The sequence below is a fragment of the Schistocerca nitens genome, chromosome 5 (genome assembly GCF_023898315.1).
Source record: "Schistocerca nitens isolate TAMUIC-IGC-003100 chromosome 5, iqSchNite1.1, whole genome shotgun sequence".
NCBI classification, from domain to species: domain Eukaryota; kingdom Metazoa; phylum Arthropoda; class Insecta; order Orthoptera; family Acrididae; genus Schistocerca; species Schistocerca nitens.
The window spans coordinates 427,301,776-427,309,362 of record NC_064618.1 but is presented as its reverse complement, the minus strand read 5'-3'; the positions used below and the strand labels follow the sequence as shown (position 1 = coordinate 427,309,362).

General features: G+C 43.1%; 1 non-coding gene across 1 annotated transcript; it reads left to right on the top strand.

Moving 5' to 3' along the window:
- Nucleotides 1-7,339: 7,339 nt before the first annotated feature.
- Trnas-cga (transfer RNA serine (anticodon CGA)) lies at nucleotides 7,340-7,414 on the top strand. Its single transcript has one exon. It is a non-coding gene; the product is annotated as a tRNA-Ser (tRNA).
- Nucleotides 7,415-7,587: the final 173 nt, after the last annotated feature.

Genomic DNA, 7,587 nt, shown 5'->3' with positions numbered 1-7,587 from the left:
CGCCACTGCTATTGCAAACTCCCTGTTTAATACGTAGCGTAGAATAACTTTCCAACAAATTTCATATGAACTGGGAGAATACTTATAAGTACCAGTGTTACTTATAAGCACCAGTGTTTAAGAAGGGTAGTAGGAGTAATTCGTCGAACTAAAGACCTATATCATTGACGTCGGTTTGCAGTAGGGTTTTGGAGCATATACTGTATTCAAACATTATGAATCACCTCGAAGGGAACGATCTATTGATACATAATCAGCATGGTTTCAGAAAATATCGTTCTTGTGCAACGCAGCTAGCTCCTTATTCGCACGAAGTAATGGCCGCTATCGACGGGGAATCTCAAGTTGATTCCGTATTTCTAGATTTCCGGAAAGCTTTTGACACCGTTCCTCACAAGCGAATTCTAATCTAGCTGCGGGCCTACGGGGTATCATTTCAGTTGTGCGACTGGATTCGTGATTTCCCGTCAGGAAGGTCGCAGTTCGTAGTAATAGACGGCAAATCATCGAGTAAAACTGAAGTGATATCAGGTGTTCCCCAGGGAAGCGTCCTGGGACCTCTGCTGTTCCTGATCTATATAAATGACCTGGGTGATAATATGAGCAGTTCTCTTACGTTGTTCGCAGATGATGCTGTAATTTACCGTCATCCGAAGACTAGTATCAGTTGCAAAGCCATTTAGAAAAGATTGCTATATGGTGTGGCAGGTGGCAGTTGACGCTAAATAACGAAAAGTGTGAGACGATCCACATGAGTTCCAAAAGAAATCCGTTGGAATTCGATTACTCAATAAATAATACAAGTCTCGAGGCTTTCAATTCAACTAAGTACCTTGGTGTTAAACCTACGAACAACTTCGGTTCGAACGACCACATAGATAATATTGTGGGGAAGGCGAGACAAAGGTTGCGTTTCATTGGCAGGACACTTAGAAGATGCAACAAGTCCACTAAAGAGACAGCTTACACTACACTCGTTCGTCCTCTGTTAGAATATTGCTCCGCGGTGTGGGATCCTTACCAGGTGGGATTGAAGGAGGACATCGAAAGGGTGCAAAAAAGGGCAGCTCGTTTTGTATTATCACTTAATAGTGGAGAGTGTGTGGCAGATATGACACGCGAGTTGGGAGGGAAGTCATTAAAGCAAAGACGTTTTTCGTCGCGGCGAGGTCTATTTACGAAATTTCAGTCAGTAACTTTCTCTTCCGAATGCGAAAATATTTTGTTGAGCCCATCCTACATAGGTAGGAATGATCATCAAAATAAAATAAGAGAAATCAGAGCTCGAACAGAAAGGTTTAGGTGTTCGTTTTTCCCGCGCGCTGTTCGGGAGTGGAATGGTAGAGAGATAGCATGATTGTGGTTCGATGAATCCTCTGCCAGGCACTTAAATGTGAATTGCACAGTAATAATGTAGATGTAGATGTAATATTTCTCGCCAAGTCGTTTAAAGATTCTGTCTCTAAAATCAGAAACAACGTAATATTGCATTAAACTTTCTATCGCCTTAGCTATTATTTTTCAGAGGTACTTCGCTATAACATACTTCAGTCGAAGTACTGTTCATGAGTCTTTTTCCGGTAATATACGAAACGACACTGTCATTAATATAGAAATCATTGAAATAAATCCCAACACAGCTCTATACTTTTTCAATAACAGCACATCCGTATACTTCATTGCTTGTCAGACGTATGCAGTTATATTTTACTAATATGAACTGAACGTTGATAAACCGTACATAAAATTTTGTCGTTAAATAAAGAGAACACCAGTTTGTATTTGAATAATAGTGGCTGGAGATAACTAAAATGCCGATGGCTTCTTCCGCTCGCTGTGTGGTTGTCAGTTGCCTGAGAATGATAACCAACTTCTGAGCTTGCAGCACATGAAACAGGCATTACATTGTCTTAATACTAACATCACTTACTATGTATAGTAGTGCGCTTAAGTCAGGGCGTGTTGACAACCTGAATAAATATCAGGACAACAGTCTTTTTCCCTCGCTCTAACACCGAGTGGGACAGGAAGGTTCAAATGGCTCTGAGCACTATGGGACCTAACATCTATGGTCATCAGTCCCATAGAACTTAGAACTACTTAAACGTAACTAACCTAAGGACGTCACACAACACCCAGTCGTCACGAGGCAGAGAAAATCCCTTACCCCGCCAGGAGGACAGGAAGGGAAATGAACATTAGTGACATTATCCATGCACCATATGGTGGCTTGTGGAGTATCTAGATGTACATGTAGACGTCCCCTAATCTTCTCTGTGCTAATAAATGCACTTGTTTGGCCTGGAGCCATATTTTTAAGAGAAAGGAACATTTTGACAGAATTTGACTGATATTCGGTGGCACCGTACCCTGCCAATAAATATGAAATTTCAGATAAATACAATTTTCATTACTGCCCTTTCCCAAGAGTGTTTGAAGGCACTGGTAAGACTCTCATCTCTTGCTTCGTAAATTTATAAATCGAGCTGAGTTCCTGCTTTACTCATGACAGTTCTTTTTATGTTATTAGACCTTCCCTGATGTCCGCTATGGTTTTCCCCCGTATTTGCGCGGAAACAACTGTACAACCTTGTATCAGATCCGAAAGCAGTCGCCATGACGAATGATTAAATGCATTTCATATACAAAATTCTGTAGTAACATCACATCTCAAACATTCCTATTCTCTGTTTATCAGTTTACCTGTTGTGTGCAATTGACACCATATTCCGAGACTCACCCTTGCTCTGCAGAATACCGAACAATCTCATGAACTTCATCTTAGCTGGTCTTCTGTGTAGCGCAAAACCTGTCTTCTCAAGATAAACCTTGCAAAACACTGAGCTTGTGTTATCATGACTAACCTACCCAGTGATCTAACGTATTAAAAGACGTTTGTGTATCTGTCCACTATAAACTAAAATGGTGGTGTCTCTGCGAACTGTACGAGGTGGATTCAAGTTCTAAGGCATCCGATTTTTTTTCTAATTAACTACTCACCCGAAATCGATGAAACTGGCGTTACTTCTCGACGTAATCGCCCTGCAGACGTACACATTTTTCACAACGCTGATGCCATGATTCCATGGCAGCGGCGAAGGTTTCTTTAGGAGTCTGTTTTAACCACTGGAAAATCGCTGAGGCAATAGAAGCACGGCTGGTGAATGTGGGGCCACGGAGAGTGTCTTTCATTTTTGGAAAAAGCCAAAAGTCACTAGGAGCCAGGTCAGGTGAGTAGGGAGCATGAGGAAACACTTCAAAGTTGTTATCACGAAGAAACTGTTGCGTAACGTTAGCTGGATGTGCGGGTTCGTTGTCTTGGTGAGACAGCACACGCGCAGCCCTTCCCGGACGTTTTTGTTGCAGTGCAGGAAGGAATTTGTTCTTCAAAACATTTTCGTAGAATCCACCTGTTACCGTAGTGCCCTTTGGAAGGCAATGGGTCAGGATTACGCCCTCGCTGTCCCAGAACATGGACACCATCATTTTTCCAGCACTGGCGGTTACCCGAAATTTTTTTGGTGGCGGTGAATCTGTGTGCTTCCATTGAGCTGACTGGCGCTTTGTTTCTGGATTGAAAAATGGCATCCACGTCTCATCCATTGTCACAACCGACGAAAAGAAAGTCCCATTCATGCTGTCGTTGCGCGTCAACATTGCTTGGCCACATGCCACACGGGCAGCCGTGTGGTCGTGCGTCAGCATTCGTGGCACCCACCTGAATGATACGTTTCGCATTTTCAGGTCGTCATGCAGGATTGTGTGCACAGAACCCACAGAAATGCCAACTCTGGAGGCGATCTGTTCAACAGTCATTCGGCGATCCCCCAAAACAATTCTCTCCACTTTCTCGATCATGTCGTCAGACCGGCTTGTGCGAGCCCGAGGTTGTTTCGGTTTGTTGTCACACGATGTTCTGCCATCATTAAACTGTCGCACCCACGAACGCACTTTCGACACATCCATAACTTCATCACCACGTGTCTCCTTCAACTGTCGATGAATTTCAGTTGGTTTCACACCACGCAAATTCAGAAAACGAATGATTGCACTCTGTTCAAGTAAGGAAAACGTCGCCATTTTAAGTATTTAAAACAGTTCCCATTCTCGCCGCTGGCGGTAAAATTCCATCTGCCGTACGGTGCTGCCATGTCTGGGACGTATTGACAATGAACGCGGTCTCATTTTAAAACAATGCGCTTGTTTCTATCTCTTTCCAGTCCGGAGAAAAAAAATCGGAGGCCTTATAACTTGAATGCACCTCCTCAACTAAAATGGAACCCAAGCTACTTCCTATAAAGCACAGAGTACAAGACCGGCTAAAAGAACTAACAGGCGTTATTTTACCATTCTCCACATTTAGAATCCATCGATTCGACGCCTAATATCACACGCTGATGTCATCTCGATTTGTACCCCTTCATCCAAAATAAAGAAAATCAGTCAAGATTAGAACACATGCAGATGGACATAAGGGTAGTGTACGAAACTTACTTTATTTCTCTTAGAAAGTGTACGTAAAATATGATCGCATTATGATATTTTTGCTTACAGTTGAAAACTACTGTACAACCTTGCATCAGATCCGAAAGCAGTCATGGTTCAAATGGCTCTGAGCACTATGGGACAACATCTATGGTCATCAGTCCCCTAGAACTTAGAACTACTTAAACCTAACTAACCTAAGGACAGCACACAACACCCAGCCATCACGAGGCAGAGAAAATCCCTGACCCCGCCGGGAATCGAACCCGGGAACCCGGGCGTGGGGAGCGAGAACGCTACCGCACGACCACGAGATGCGGGAGAAAGCAGTCATGAAGAAGAATGACTAAATGCCAAAACATCATTTCCGAAAACCATTACGCGTACGGAACTTTAGTGTCACCGACAGGAACAGAAAACTTTATACCGTTAAAACGTGTCGCATGAATTATTTCACAACCTGCGTGAAATAGCCGAGTGGAAGTGGAGATTGCATTTCATTTCGTTGCACGTTGTGTCGCGGCAACTACGGGCGCGACCACAAACACTGTAGATTTAATGCGGCGTAAAGTTACTAAAATGCTAATTAATATTGCGAGTGCGGCCGCGGACGGCGCGGGTGTTGTATGCTAATGAGCAGCGGCCTGCAGTCCGGTGGCGTATCAGCCCCGAGTAATCCGGCCGCCACACACGCGCGCACTTACACACTTACACACGCAATCGCCCTTCGATCTATCGAACTGCGCTGTCTCCAGTGTTGAAGATCTCTGCCTGCGAAAGTATGCTCGCGAGCTCGGTTATAACGCTCGTCGTGACTGACTGTGTGATAACGTAGACGTTAAAAGAACAAAGGGTGGTAGATCTGAATTTATCGTTCCGACGACGTACACCGGAGTAGAGACAGTGACAAAGCACAAAGATTTTCCCATTTGATACGCTTTTATACATCCATAAAGAACCAATTTCTTTGCTTACTTTTATCTCATTTTCAGTACATTTAACTATTGGCATGTAACACTTACATAAAAATCTCAAGATATCGTTTAGACTTAATCACACTTCAGTTTATTTTTTAGGCTATCATTTTGGGTCTTCTATATAATTTGATGTAACTTGGTTCATTAGAGCACTCATAAACTGAAAACACAATTAACTGCTGCTGGTACTGCAGTTCACAACATACGGAACCCTGCGAGTTAATGAGCATATTTGAGGAAGGTGACCGACACCAACAGAATGTCTGTCAGCCCCATTTTCCTATAATGTCTGTGAAAATACAATAATTAGCAACAAACCTCCAGATTATTAACGATATTAATTGCTTTTTATGCCCTAATTATTGTTAGAATCCGAGCTTCGACGACATTTTTTATTACATTCAATTTTCTGCAAAAAATGGCTAATATCATTGGTTAATTAACTCATTAATAAATAAGTTCATGTATTTTGCTCTAATCTGCAATATGATGCCTAACTTAACCCAGGCATTACCAATATAATTTTTGTTACATGTCTACCAACTCGGGCTGGTAGGAGGGTTTGGTGCGAGAGTGGGGATAGAATCCCTCAGAGGTCCATAGAGCACGTAAGCTTCCGTTGTGTGATACTTTCCGTTGCCATTATTACTGGCTCCTCATGCCCACACAAATTTCGAGCGCGCTTATCTACATCAGGCTTTGTTCGTTCAGAACCTTAAGTCAGTGAGAAAAGCACTTCTATGATTTAGCAAATTCGATTTCCTATGTGAAATGTTGGGGAGGAAAACTAAATATGCATTTATTGCTGCTGTATTGTAATTCTGTCAGAGACAGCAAAGGACTTGGAGGAGCAGTTGAACGGAATGGACAGTGTCTTGAAAGGAGAATATAAGATGAACATCAACAAAAGCAAAACGAGGATAATGGAATGTACTCGAATTAAGTCGGGTGATGCTGAGGGAATTAGATTAGGAAATGACTCACTTAAAGTAATAATGGAGTTTTGCTATTTGGGAACAAATTAACTAATGATCGTCAGAGTGGAGAGGATGTAAAATGTAGACTGAGAATGGCAAGGAAAGCGTTTCTGAAGAAGAGAAATTTGTTAACATCAAGTATAGATTTAAGCGTGAGAAAGTCGTTTCTGAAATTATTTGTGTGGAGTGTAGCCATGTATGGAAGTGAAACATAGACGAATAGTTTGGACAAGAAGAGAATAGAAGCATTCGAAATGTGGTGCTACAGAAGAATGCTGAAGATTGGATGGGTAGATCACATAACAAATGAGGAGGTATTGAACAGAACTGGAGAGAAGAAGAGTTTGTGGTACAACTTGACTAGAAGAAGGGATCGGTTGGTAGGACATGTTCTGAGGCATCAAGGGATCACCAATTTAGTACTGGAGGGCAGCGTGGTGGGTAAAAATCGTAGAGGGAGACCAAGAGACGAATACACTAAGCACATTCAGAAGGATGTAGGTTGCAGTAGGTATTGGGAGATGAAGAAGCTTGCACAGGATAGAGTAGCATGGAGAGCTGCATGAAACCAGTCTCAGGACTGAAGACCACAACATCAACAACAACAACAATAATGAAATTTCCTGGCAGATTAAAACGGTGTGCCAGACCGAGACTCGAACTCGGGGCCATTGCCTTTCGCGGGCAAGTGCTCTACCAACTGAGCTACCGAAGCACGACTCACGGCCGGTACTCACAGCTTTACTTCTGCCAGTACCTCGTCTCCTACCTTCCAAACTTTACAGAAGCTCTCCTGCGAACCTTGCAGAACTAGCACTCCTTTCTTTCAGGAGTAAAGTTTGGAAGGTAGGAGACGAGGTACTGGCAGAAGTAAAGCTGTGAGTACCGGCCGTGAGTCGTGCTTCGGTAGCTCAGTTGGTAGAGCACTTGCCCGCGAAAGGCAAAGGTCCCGAGTTCGAGTCTCGGTCGGGCGCACAGTTTTAAACTGCCAGGAAGTTTCATATCAGCGCACACTCCGCTGCAGAGTGAAAATCTCATTCTGAACAACAATAATATCAGTGGGTGTGTGGAAAAGCGATGTAGGCCATTTTCGTGTTCCTCTCTTCGTGCTGTAATGTCTTGTCATCTAGTCTATTGTGTCCACGCCT